The following is a 12,998-nucleotide window of genomic DNA, read 5'->3' as shown; positions in this document are numbered from 1 at the left end:
TTTGGGATGAGTTGGACAGCAGAGTGAAGGAAAAGCAGCCAACAAGTGCTCAGCATATGTGAGAACTCCTTCAAGACTGTTGGAAAAGCATTCCAGGTGATTACATCATGAAGCTGGTTGAGAGAATGCCAGGAGTGTGCAAAGCTGTCAAGGCAAAGGTTGGCTACTTTAAATAATATAACACTTTTTGTTTACTACATGATTCCATGTGTGTTATTTCATAGTTTTGGTGTTTTCAATATTATTCCACATTGTAGAAAATTGTAAAAATTAAGAAAAACCCGTGAATGTGTAGGAGTGTCAACTTTTGATTTTGACTGTATATGCACTCCGCAGGAGCGGAATAAGTGAAATACTGTCAAATACATCGAACACATGGTTTTCCATGTGTTTGATGCCATTTTATTCACTCCTTTACAGCCATTATAATGAGCCGTCCTCCCCCTCAATTTTTTTTTAATACCCTACCAATGGCACATGGTTCGCACTTTAGTAAATTTCATGCCAGATTGTAAATCACCTCAAGCTTGACAGCTGCAGTTCTCAAGTGCGCGAGTGCCTCTTATCGCCGCAGTGCAGACCACACAGATACAGACCAATATTGTCTCTGGTGGGTTACCTGTGCTTACTCAGGAAGTCAACAAACTCTGCATGACCGGTGAACATTTCTTTAATTATGTTTATGAATTTAAGACTGTTATTATGCGATGTGATCACATGCAATGCTCCGGTTATCAGAACAATGCTTCATTGCAGTTCATATGAGAACGTGAGTACACCCAAAATGGATCACTCACACAGATTACGATAGCCAGCTAGCTTGTTAACATAAACACTCTTCGGAAGCAGTAGGAAGTGCTTGAACATTCTATCACAAGCGCGTTACACGCCGATGGCCTATTTGAGTTTCGCAGTGTACCGTTTCAGGCCTCTGACATCTAGCATCAACTAAGAGGTCTGGAGTCTGGACTTCTATAGTGTAAAGTCAGTCGTGCTCAATAACAGGGTTCCCCAACTGGTTTTATTTGTCCCCACAAGCTTTCTGAGCAACAAAGAAAAACACCAGGAAATCAGCTCAAAGTGATTTGAGGAATCTGTTCCCAAGTGTTCTCACACATGATCGTATTCAAATGTAAGCAATGTTTATAATAATTGTTTTAGTCAAACATGTCTGTATGGTCTTCTTGCAGTCAATTTGCATTCCACTGAATCTAGTTGATAATCCCTGGGATAGTGCCTGAGTTGATGCACCGGTGCCCCTTTTCCGAGTCTTCCTTTCACACCGCCTGATATAGACGCCCTGGAAGGCAGGGAGCTCGGCACAGTTATGTTTCCTAGAGTTCAGGTGAAATGGATTTAATCACTGGATTGTGATAAGGGTCTCTGGGACTGTGTTAGACATGTCTCCGTCGTGGAGCTTAAAGTTGCTTGTAAGAAAGAAACATTGCTGCTGATTGTGCCTCATCGCTGATTGTGCCTCATATGGAGGAGAGTTTTGTAACCTAGCAACACAAGAAAAGCTCCTTGCTCACAGGCATCAGTTCAAGGCGGTCAAGAGGACTCACTGTCTGAAAGGAAAGGGGATACTTTGTCAGTTGAACAACTGAATGCATTCAACTGAAATGTGTTCCGCATTTAAACCAACCCCTCTGAACAGATGAGCAGCTGTTTACATGCAATCAAATGTGGTCTTTTAATGATTCACGTAAGTCCACGGTGCATCAGAAGTAATGATCGTTGTGCTCATGAATGTGGATGTAATCCTGTTTACCACTCACAAGCCTGATGTTATGACTCCTAGAATGGATCTAATCACCAGATTGTGTTGAGGGTTGCTTGTACTGTGTTAGACATGTCTGTCGTAGAGCTAGTTGCTTGTAAGAAAGAAACATTGCTGCTGATTGTGCCTTGACTTCTATTTCTTTTTCCCCTCAGGGTCACCTCAGAGTGTTGTACATCCAAGTGGGTATTTTGTGAGGTGAGTTTTTACATAACTTCTAGGGCTTGACATTCTCTTTTTTTGCCACTTGTTTTTCAGAAAAGTAGGACTGGTTCGAGTCAATTCATTTTTTAAATCTGTTACACTATGGGCCAAATATTTTCCTGAAAATTGAGTTTAATGATGCAAGGAACCATTTTACAACATAAAATGCCATATCATTATTATGCCTATTACCATACAGAGAATTAGACACATTTATTTAGGCTAATCTCTACCTGTTGGCTTATTTGTGTATTCAAGTCTCTCAAATACAACACTGTCCATTTCTCTCTCCTGGAGGATGGCCACCCTTCATGGGCTATAAAATAGTGCAAATTTACAACCAAGTACGTTTTTGTCTTTTTATAAAATAATTTCCTCATTCAATGAGTAAGGGATGAAATGGCTAAAGTAGGCTACTTCAAAGCAAGGTATGTAACTAATGCTGAGTTTAGATGGTACGTGTAAGACGGTAGACCATAAACTGGATGTCATTGTTTTCATTGAGAGCACAGCGCTAAATGCCGTTGAGACAGGCCTTCAGCAGCTACGGTAGACGGGACTTGCCGCCAGAGTTCCAATATTTAAACTTTTGCCATCTGCCGTGGCGTTATTTTCTACTGGATGTTGATTTGCACTGTTTGTTTACTGTAATCACCATAGTAACGCATACCGTTGTGCTGGCTTGCTTTTGCGTCAGTTTTCTTGCTTTCTTGACCCGCTATGAAGAGTGGTATGACGGGTTTTGCGTCCCTCGTCGAAATGCAGCATAATACATGTTTATCCATAACCTTGTAAGTCTAAAATGTTCATGTTTCAGGGGAGATTTATTGACCGCATGGGAGATATTTCTCAGTTTATTTTAAGAATATATTTTAAAGTTCTCAGACATGACCAATGTTGAATAGACGAGAATCCCTGCTTTCTAACGGTATCAGATTTATTTCTCAGCTCCCAATAGAGCCACTGGGGAGACGGGTTTACAACCAGAGTAGGCAACGCATTCGTTTATTAACGTACTCCATCAACTGCGTATCTCCGTTTGCGATTATGCCTGTGGAAAGTTTTTAGGACGTGCTAATTACATTAATATATGACAGGGTTGACCCCATTTAGTTGACTGGTCGATAGGCTGTTCACCTGTCTCGGTGGACTAATCCATTACGCACCCTCACCAGTAGTACATTTACTGTTAATTCCCACAATTTATAATCTAGAATGTTAGTTTGGTTACTGTAATTCCTGTTAATGGATTTAATATGTTGTTGTTATTACTGTTATTATTAAAGTAATTTACATTTCTCATTGTCGGAGTGGACACGTAGTTTGCTGAGCCCACAACCTAGGCTGCACCTGTGACAAACAACTTTTGGTTCTGCGGTTCTGATTCCTTCCATTTACGATCTATGAATTTATTAGTTTTGTTTGGAGTGCTCCTGTCGATGTTGAGTAAGGACGTGCACCTGATTATGCATAGAAGTAGGCCTAACCTAACTGGCCTGCGCCGCAAATGTAGGCTTTTTGTATTTCACCTTCATTTAACCAGGTTCTCATTTACAACTGCGGCCTGGCCAAGATAAAGCATAGCAGACAACAACACAGTTACACATGGAGTAAACAAACAAGTCAATAACACAGTAGAAAAAAAGAGTATATACATTGTGTGCAAAAGGCATGAGGTAGGTGAATAATTACAATTTAGCAGATTAATACGAGTGATAAATTATCAGATGGTCATGTGCAGGTAGAGATACTGGTGTGCAAAAGAGCAGAAAAGTGAATAAATAAAAACAGTATGGGGATGCGGTAGGTAAATTGGGAGGGCTATTTACCCAATGACTATGTACAGCTGCAGCGATCGGTTAGCTGCTCAGATAGCAGATGTTTAAAGTTGGTGAGGGAGATAAGTCTCCAACTTAAGCGATTTTTGCAATTCGTTCCAGTCACAGGCAGCAGAGAACTGGAAGGAAAGGCGGCCAAATGAGGTGTTGGCTTTAGGGATGATCAGTGAGATACACCTGTTGGAGCGAGTGCTACGGGTGGGTGTTGCCAACGTGACCAGTGAACTGAGATAAGACGGAGCTTTACCTAGCATGGTCTTGTAGATGACCTGGAGCCAGTGGGTCTGGCGACGAATATGTAGCGAGGACCAGCCGACTAGAGCATACAGGTCGCAGTGGTGGGAGTATAAGGTGCTTTAGTAACAAAATGAATGGCACTGTGATAAACTGCATCCAGTTTTCTGAGTAGAGCATTGGAAGCTATTTTGTAGATGACATCGCTGAAGTCGAGGATCGGTAGGATAGTCTGTTTTACTAGGGTAAGTTTGGCGGCGTGATCTTCTTGATTTTAGATTGGAGATGTTTGATATGAGTCTGGAAGGAGAGTTTACAGTCTAGCCAGACACCTAGGTACTTATACTTGTCCACATATTCTAGGTCGGAACCATCCAGGGTGGTGATGCTAGTCGGGCGTGAGGGTGCAGGCAGCGAACGGTTGAAAAGCATGCATTTGGTTTTACTAGCGTTTGGGAGCAGTTAGAGGCCACGGAAGGAGTGTTGTATGGCATTGAAGCTCGTTTTGAGCTTAGATAGCACAGTGTCCAAGGAAGGGCCAGAAGTATATAGAATGGTGTCGTCTGCGTAGAGGTGGATCAGCGAATCGCCCGCAGCAAGAGCAACATCATTGATATATACAGAGAAAAGAGTCGGCCAGAGAATTGAACCCTGTGGCACCCCCATAGACTGCCAGAGGACCGGACAACATGCCCTACGATTTGACACACTGAACTCTGTCTGCAAAGTAGTTGGTGAACCAGGCAAGTTAGTCATTAGTAAAACCGAGGCTACTGAGTCTGCCGATAAGAATATGGTGATTGACAGAGTCGAAAGCCTTGGCCAGGTCGATGTCTTTTATTGACGGCGGTTATAATATCGTTTAGTTCCTTGAGCATGGCTGAGGTGCACCCGTGACCGGCTCGGAAACCAGATTGCACAGTGGAGAAGGTACGGTGGGATTCGAGATGGTCAGTGATCTGTTTGTTGACTAGGCGTTTGAAGACCTTAGATAGGCAGGGCAGGAGGGAAATAAGTCTGTAACAGTTTGGGTCCAGGGTGTCTCCCCTTTTGAAGAGGGGGATGACTGTGGCAGATTTCCAATCCTTGGGGATCTCAGACATGAAAAAGAGGTTGAACAGGCTGGTAATAGGGGTTGCGACAATGGCGGCGGATAGTTTCAGAAATGGGGGGTCCAGATTGTCAAGACCAGCTGATTTGTACGGGTCCAGGTTTTGCAGCTCTTTCTTTAAGAAATGGCTTTCTTCTTGCCACTCTTCCATAAAGGCCAGATTTGTGCAATATACAACTGATTGTTGTCCTATGGACAGAGTCTCCCACATTTACATTACATTTAAGTCATTTAGCAGACGCTCTTATCCAGAGCGACTTACTCAGCTGTAGATCTCTGCAGTTCATCCAGAGTGATCATGGGCCTCTTGACTGCATCTCTGATCAGTCTTCTCCTTGTATGAGCTGAAAGTTTAGAGGGACGGCCAGGTCTTGGTAGATTTGCAGTGGTCTGATACTCCTTCCATTTCAATATTATCGCTTGCACAGTGCTCCTTGGGATGTTTAAAGTTTGGGAAATCTTTTTGTATCCAAATCCGGCTTTAAACTTCTTCACAACAGTATCTCGGACCTGCCCGGTGTGTTCCTTGTTCTTCATGATGCTCTCTGCGCTTTTAACGGACCTCTGAGACTATCACAGTGCAGGTGCATTTATACAGAGACTTGATTACACACAGGTGGATTGTATTTATCATCAGTCATTTAGGTCAACATTGGATCATTCAGAGATCCTCACTGAAGTTCTGGAGAGAGTTTGCTGCACTGAAAGTAAAGGGGCTGAATAATTTTGCACGCCCAATTTTTCAGTTTTTGATTTGTTAAAAAAGTTTGAAATGTCCAGTAAATGTCGTTCCACTTCATGAATGTGTACCACTTGTTGATTCTTCACAAAAAAATACAGTTTTATATCTTTGTTTGAAGCCTGAAATGTGGCAAAAGGTCGCAAAGTTCAAGGGGGCCGAATACTTCCGCAAGTCACTGTATAATAACTAGCCAGGCTACACTGTGTGTTGAATTTGCTATCTAGTTAGTCTGTTGTCGTTATTTTATAAACTTGGGCCTACCTGCTGTAATGTCGTCCTCTCCGCTGGTCCACTCGCTCTGGCACACATGCAGCTGATGAACAAACAACTTTTCCCAGGATTTTCATGACCGTACGAAGCCTGTTTGCTGACCAAATATGTGCTATAACTGTGTAAATAACTCACTAATTGGCAAAGAATATCAACAATTGTGCACACGTAGTTACACACTGATCTGCTTTAAATTGCGCCTCTCGCAACCGGGGATAACCGCTCTGCCTGTCAATGCAATAGCCTAAAAAATCCTGCTGTGTTATGCTCTGCAGAAATTTGGAGAACAGCAATACGTCACACCCAGAGGACACTGATAAGAGTAATTGTTTAATATTGTTATTTTAAGAAAAAAATGTTCTTGTCCTTTTGGAAAACTAATTTATTCTTATTGTCCAACCATTTATTTTTCTTGTCCTGGACAAGCGTTAATGTCAAGCCCTGATTTTCTTCAAAAAGCAATATGGACTTATAAAATAACCTTTCACTACAGCGGCAACAAATGAGCTGTTTGAGAAGCCGTAGCAGCAGCTCTCGCACTGTGACAGGTTTTCTGCTCATAGACTCTGTATCTATATGCTGTACGCATGAGATAAACATAACTAACGAAAATACACTCGCCAATTTAACTCCACTTAATTATGCAAATGAGCCTATAGACTGCATAACCGGTCAAATGTATTTCGATCGATGGGTATTTCCTTCAATGATTAAGCAAAAAAGCAATATCTTGCAATCCGATTTATTTATTTTTCTTCTCCTGGACTATTGGCCAGTGACCGTTTTATCTATTGGCTTTTCTTTTTTTTCTTTTTTTTTTTTTTTGCCAAAATCTGGCTATTATTACCGGCTAACGGAAACCCTGCTGAGGATAAATATAATCCTTCCTTTTGACGTCAAGTTGGTAAAGACATCAATGGAGCACACTATTGGTTAGTGCTTTGCGTGGGAGGTGTTTGTGTGCGTGTGGGCATAATACTAAACAGTTCCTGACTGTCAAAAAGAGCGTAGCCTACACCACACTGTGTGAAGAAAATGAAAGTAATTTCTTTCTTAGAATAAACTTTTTGACAGCCTCATTTGCATTAGCAGAGATGTTTGCAATTTATTCTTAAACTATTGCTACACCTCATGCTCAAAATAAGCAATTTTTGGGGTTTGTAGTGTAAACCTTCCCATAGTGGCTAGTAGATTAATCAGCTATTAGGGTAGCAGTGCCAGCTTAAATTGATGGCAGTTGCAGAAGAAGAAGCAAGCAACCCATCCGTAATATGACACATTTTGAATGTGTTTGGGAACATAAAGGACTTGAAAGCAGTGGGCTTTTAGACGACACTTGTATAAATTCCTGGAAGATGAGCCTTTGATGGGGACACCAGTGGAAAGCTCGCCTCCAGATGGAAATGCATTTGGATCATTACCCAAGCAGCTCCGCAAAGACATTGATCTGCAGCAGTGCTCATAAGGTGAATTTCTCCTGAAATTGCCTGTCTTTGGTGAGATTTCAGGGATTAGTGGATTATTACTGGTAATGTCAGTGAAATATGGGGTCTCACTCAGGTCTGTAGATCTCAGTACAATAATGAGGTAAAGTTTGTCCTTACTGGTCTAATCCTGAACCTCTGACTCTGAGGTCTGCTCCCAGAGGCACATCTGTTACTCTTAACTGTGATTCAAAACTTGGGTTGGCCCTCGTCTGCTACTCTATGCCCCTGTTGGCAAAATCACAAGGAATGTTAGTTACCATAATCACCAGGCACACAAGAATGGCAGGATAGATGTGAAGTACCCTGTGTTCTCCATAATCTCGAGGGGACGAGACGACATTGGCTCATCATTCGAATTTAAGAGACTGTTCTGTTTCAGTGTTTTTCCGTGTCAAGGATGAAGCAGCTGAACTGCTGCAGAGCTGAGGTGACTCTGGGACAGACTCCAGTCTCTCTGTCAATAGAACCAGCCAATGTCTACAGTTCTGTTCCCATGAGGCTGTATGTATTGGAGGAGTGCTGATGATTGACTTGGACAGAAAGCCCCAAGTGGAGGACGAGGCTTCATGGCTGTCGTTTCTCCTTTAACTCACCACATCTGGAGGGAGTGTTATTATTGGACCAGAGAAGAGCAATGGTTCCCCTGCTACTCATTCTGAATTAGACATGCATGTAAAGCAAAGAAACTCAATTTAAATCACAAAACCCATTTCTTGTTCACTTTTGCTGTTCAATTTATGCGTTAGTTCCAGCTAAGAGTAGAATTATATCGCATTACAGTTTGTTGCCAGCCAAAGGTTAAACAGAGCTTTGAAACACACAGTTTGAAGCCCAGCTGATTAAATTCTCTACAGGTGACGGCTGCCAGGGTTGGTAAATAAGACTAGGATTAAATGCAAGGCACCTGGGGCTCTTTTTGTGTTTATAAGGAGATCTGTTTCTATTTATACTGTAGTCTGCCCTGGTCTCTTGTGAATAATACTTCCACTTTAGCAGTGTGTGGGCCTGACCTGGTTTCCTCTTCAGATTTCTATGTGAGCTGAGCAGTGTTTTTTTACTGCAGCAGCTGGATTTGATGGGAGCCTCTGGATCTATCATGTCAGCACGTTCTGCTTCATGAATCTGTCTGATTGATCCAGTGTGCAGGTAGCACCATGACCGCACACTGCAACAATAACGCATGACGGCATGTCACTGAATATTCTGTTTTGTTGGTACATGGGGGGGTCATTTAATGACTCCTGTGGTTTAGGTGTCATCACTGTCCACATGGAGTAAGGTTACTTTCTTGTATTCAAAAGAGCTGCAAATGCATACCGTAGCATTTTCATTTGATATTAGGATGTCAGCTAAATGTACCATACAAAATTAGCCTGTCGCTAGCCTACATTATGCAATGAGTTGAGACTGTCAGCAGCAGAGGATTAGCCATGCTCAGTGCTGCTTTGTGCTTGTTGCCTTAACTACTCCAGTCTCCTCAAGGACAGAAATCAATGGCTGTTATGTGTGATTGAGGGGCTGGTATAGAGCGCTTCTCAGTTGACTCATTAGGACTGTGTCTGTTAGCTGTTGCCATTATTTACCTAGGATGTGAACGTCTGCAATGTAAATCTACCCTTATTGAAATATGAGTTACAGGCCAAGTAAGATTTTAGTTCCAATGAACCTGTTTGAATACTTTATGATAATAGGATTGTTAGCCGTTCATTCTGCGTTAATGCAAAGTGGATACAGGTACAGCCAAGTGTATGCTACTATCCGTCTTGGCGGAGGAGATTGGAAGCATAGTCTGGGAAAGTAGTCTTCAACATTTTTACAGAAATTTCACAGAAACATTGTTTGAGCCAATATTAGGGAATGTTTACTCCAGTGTTATTTCAATATGAGCAGCTCCCGCAATGATTTTGTCAGATCTGCCCTGACTCCAAAGGAACTAGTTCTCTTCGGCCCAAGGCCAATTTACAAAACTTTAGCCTAGCTAGTAGATGCTATCATAATGTTGATATAATTTGGGCCGAAATTGGTTTTGTCCTACTCTTTGAGGAAGGTTGGCTTTTATCATTAAATGTTTTGTTGATCCTCGGACATTGGAAAAATAAATAAATAAAATAAAGAACAGATAAGAGAGAACAAGCCAACGTAGCTAGTCAAGATACTTTTTTTCATAGTCTTTCCTTGTCTGTCGTAGAAGCTACACTAGCTCTGCCCTCTGCAAAACATCACTGACACAAACTGTATCACAAGATATAACTTTGGATACAATGGCATGATGACTGAATTTCCTGCAGCAAGCTAGACCCATTTGTTTCGTCAACGGGGAGTCGGGGACACTGGAATCAATATGCTCACAATAATAGTTAAAAATTGTCTGTTGAGCTGAGTCCTGTCTTCATGGCAGTTATAATAATTGGCTTTAACGGTCACTGGACTGCAATAATGTGCTGCAGAGACCCCCTCTCGTGGAGGAATGGTGAGAACTGTCAAATGAGACATGAGCTCCTCAGTCTAATTGGCCTCCCACTGGTTATTAGTGAGGGCTTCTGATCTGATTGGGTGGTGGAGTGTTGCCCAGACTAATGATCTGGAAGGTGCTGCTCCGTACCTGGAACGAGAGACTGAAGGAGGCAGGTGGATCTCTTAAAGTTTGGACACCAAGTTGACCAAGAGGATATGCTGCTGACAGCTGTTGGCCTGCAATGTAGAATTTAGAGCCAGATTGCTCAGTCAGTTTTGTTGGCTTTGTCTAGTGTGTGCAGAGTGGAGCTTTTAGTCATGGTGGACACAGGTGGATGGTAAAGTTTGGAAAGTGAAAAAAAAAGTCATACGCTAATGTAATGTCTATTTCTAGCCTGCCAGTTTTGTTGACTTTGTTCAATGTATAGTTTTACGTCCCACATGGCCGTACATAACGCAGGTTGCCATTTATTGTCATGAGTCTTGCCCTGGAGGCCGCTCTGCATGGTTGTCTCCAGCTGGCACAGCCACTAAGTAATAAAATCAAATTTTATACCTGACCTTAATCACACTGCTAACCCTAATGCCTCAACCTAGCCTTAAATGAAGACCATAAAGCTCATTTTTGTTTTCATTAGTTTTTACAATCTAACCAATTTTTACATTGCTGCTGGCCTATCTTGTGGAAATTGCTCAGTTTTGCCTCAAAGGCAAGATTCATGGCAAACGTCAACCTGCTTACACAACATCCATCTAGACATGGCTAGCTAATCACAGTAACCCGATGTCAGGTGGTGAAGGCCCTCGTATGCGTACATGTTTGATCACTTGGTCAGAAAATGTCAGCATGCATATTTCATAGATGAAGACATTTAGCAGGCATGCTAACTTACTCATTCCCACCTGGTCTCTGTAGGTATCCTGTTACACAGCTTCTATTCTACTCCCGTAAAGGCTCTTGTTAAAAATAAATCTCCTTCAGAAGTTTCACCATCTTCTCACTACCTTGGACATGAAAGGGCTGGTAGCTGAAATGAAATGACAGTACTGGAGACAGTGTTCCCCCTCATCCTCAAAGAGCTTCAAGGAGGGAGACATGAATAAATGTATGTATGATACAGTATTAAACTAGGCCAAACTGTTGGACTGTTAATTGCATAAACTGTTAGGCTACACATCAACAAGCCTATGTTCTTACTGTGTTTGAAGGTCCTTCATTGTGCAGATCATTAGGCTGTTGGGACTTTTTGTTTTGTAATTATTTCTCATCACAATCCAGTATAATTTAACTATCCTGTACAGCAAAACCAGAAACCTTATCTGCCACCCCTTGGTGTCTTTCCCATTTGGTGTTAAGCTGCGGTAAGTGCTTCCAGCCTCATGTTGTTAGTCCTCCCATCAGAGGTGAATGGGTCCTGATTCAAAGTCTGCCAGAGGTGTGAAGTAACTTAATTTCATATTCCAAGCCTGAAAACGCTGGTCTCTCTAAGCAGCCTGTTTCACTGAGGGTGACAGGTGGACTGCACTCTGCTCCAGAGTATTCCAGCACAGGAAATTCTGCAGTGTCCTCCACACCTAACCACAGTCAAACTACATCACACATTTGTCCATCAAACCTGAACAATTTTCAGGAATGCTTCATGTGTGACTGCAGAATGAACAGTCACTATCAGAAAAGGAAAGGTGCCTCTCTGTAATGTTGACCTTGGTGCTGAAAATGCCTTTGGCCCTAACCCTGTGACTGAGGGACCTCACATACTCATAAACAACAAATTTGTCATGTGGACAGTTCGTCAATGTTGGTGCTGATTGTATTTTTCCTGGTGGAATTGAACCATCTATACCGGTGATGAATTTGGAGCTCTGTTGACAAAATGACAAGAATATCATTGCTGACTCTTATCTACTCTGGTATAGTCTGTCCAGCAGTACATTACTAAGAGGACATCTTCATGATTCAGCCTAATACAAGTTGGCATTCATGGTGAAGTGGATTTGTCATCACCTGAAATGCAGTTATGATTGTTGTCTTGGTATTTAAAATAATGTTTTGGAGTTCTATGAACAGTCAGCCTCCATTCATACTGCCTTGGATATGTGATCCACCTGGGTCGTCTGCATACCACAAGACTGCTCGGCTGCTGAGAGAAATCCTGGGCACTAACTTGATGCAAACAAGTCTTTCAGTCTTCAGAAAAGTTAGCTTACCGGTATTTATAATGTGAACATGGTTCACTAAACCAACAACAGAAAGGTGAAAGTTATTGGATAAAATCAGGTTGACTGATCCCCTCTGTCTCAGGTTTGCAGTGAGCACGATTTTTTTTTAAATCAGAGGTCTGAATCATCCATAAGCAGGCATAAGGGACTAACCTTTTTTTAAATATGTTCTTTTAATGAAAGCGGAATAATTGAAACCTTTTCAGATTTTCTGCCCTTTGCAAAGAAATATTTCAGATGCAGAACTCTTTGTGACTGAATAGCCAGCACAAAAGCTTTGCGTGAAATTCCCTAGAGTGTAAGGTAGCATGGCGCGTTCACATGCAATTGTAAATGTTCCTTTCATTCATGTGTGACACACTGATGGAAAATTGTACTCTTTCTTTGATGAAAGAGTTGGGCCGTTCATCCACAAAGGCATCAGAAATGTATACACCATGCCAGAATCTTAATTTCATTCAGCATGACTCACAAAAGCACAGAAAATAATCTTAATATATCAGCCAGCTGGCTAGATTAAAGTGCACAAAGAGCAGGCATGTTTTCCTCCCTTGGTTTTAAAGGGAGACCCAGAGATTGACACATCAAACTGTCATCTGCTTTTCATCTGCTTCTAATCAGGCACAAACACGTCCTCTCTGTCCTACTGCTCGCCTGC

General features: G+C 42.0%; 1 protein-coding gene across 4 annotated transcripts in view; it reads left to right on the top strand.

Moving 5' to 3' along the window:
- LOC118384047 (ecto-NOX disulfide-thiol exchanger 2-like) overlaps positions 1-12,998 on the top strand; it is a 317,169-nt gene that overhangs the window by 10,283 nt on the left and 293,888 nt on the right. For 3 of the 4 annotated variants that reach the window (XM_052512566.1, XM_052512574.1, XM_052512561.1), the window contains exon 2: positions 1,936-1,978. The gene's annotated coding sequence lies outside the window, so the exon portion shown is untranslated. Of the gene's footprint in view, positions 1-1,935; positions 1,979-11,036; positions 11,227-12,998 lie in introns of all 4 variants that reach the window. The other variant, XM_052512564.1, reaches the window with a different exon arrangement.

Source organism: Oncorhynchus keta, chromosome 4 (assembly GCF_023373465.1).
Source record: "Oncorhynchus keta strain PuntledgeMale-10-30-2019 chromosome 4, Oket_V2, whole genome shotgun sequence".
Lineage (NCBI taxonomy): Eukaryota > Metazoa > Chordata > Actinopteri > Salmoniformes > Salmonidae > Oncorhynchus > Oncorhynchus keta.
This window is presented reverse-complemented; position numbering and strand designations above follow the sequence as displayed.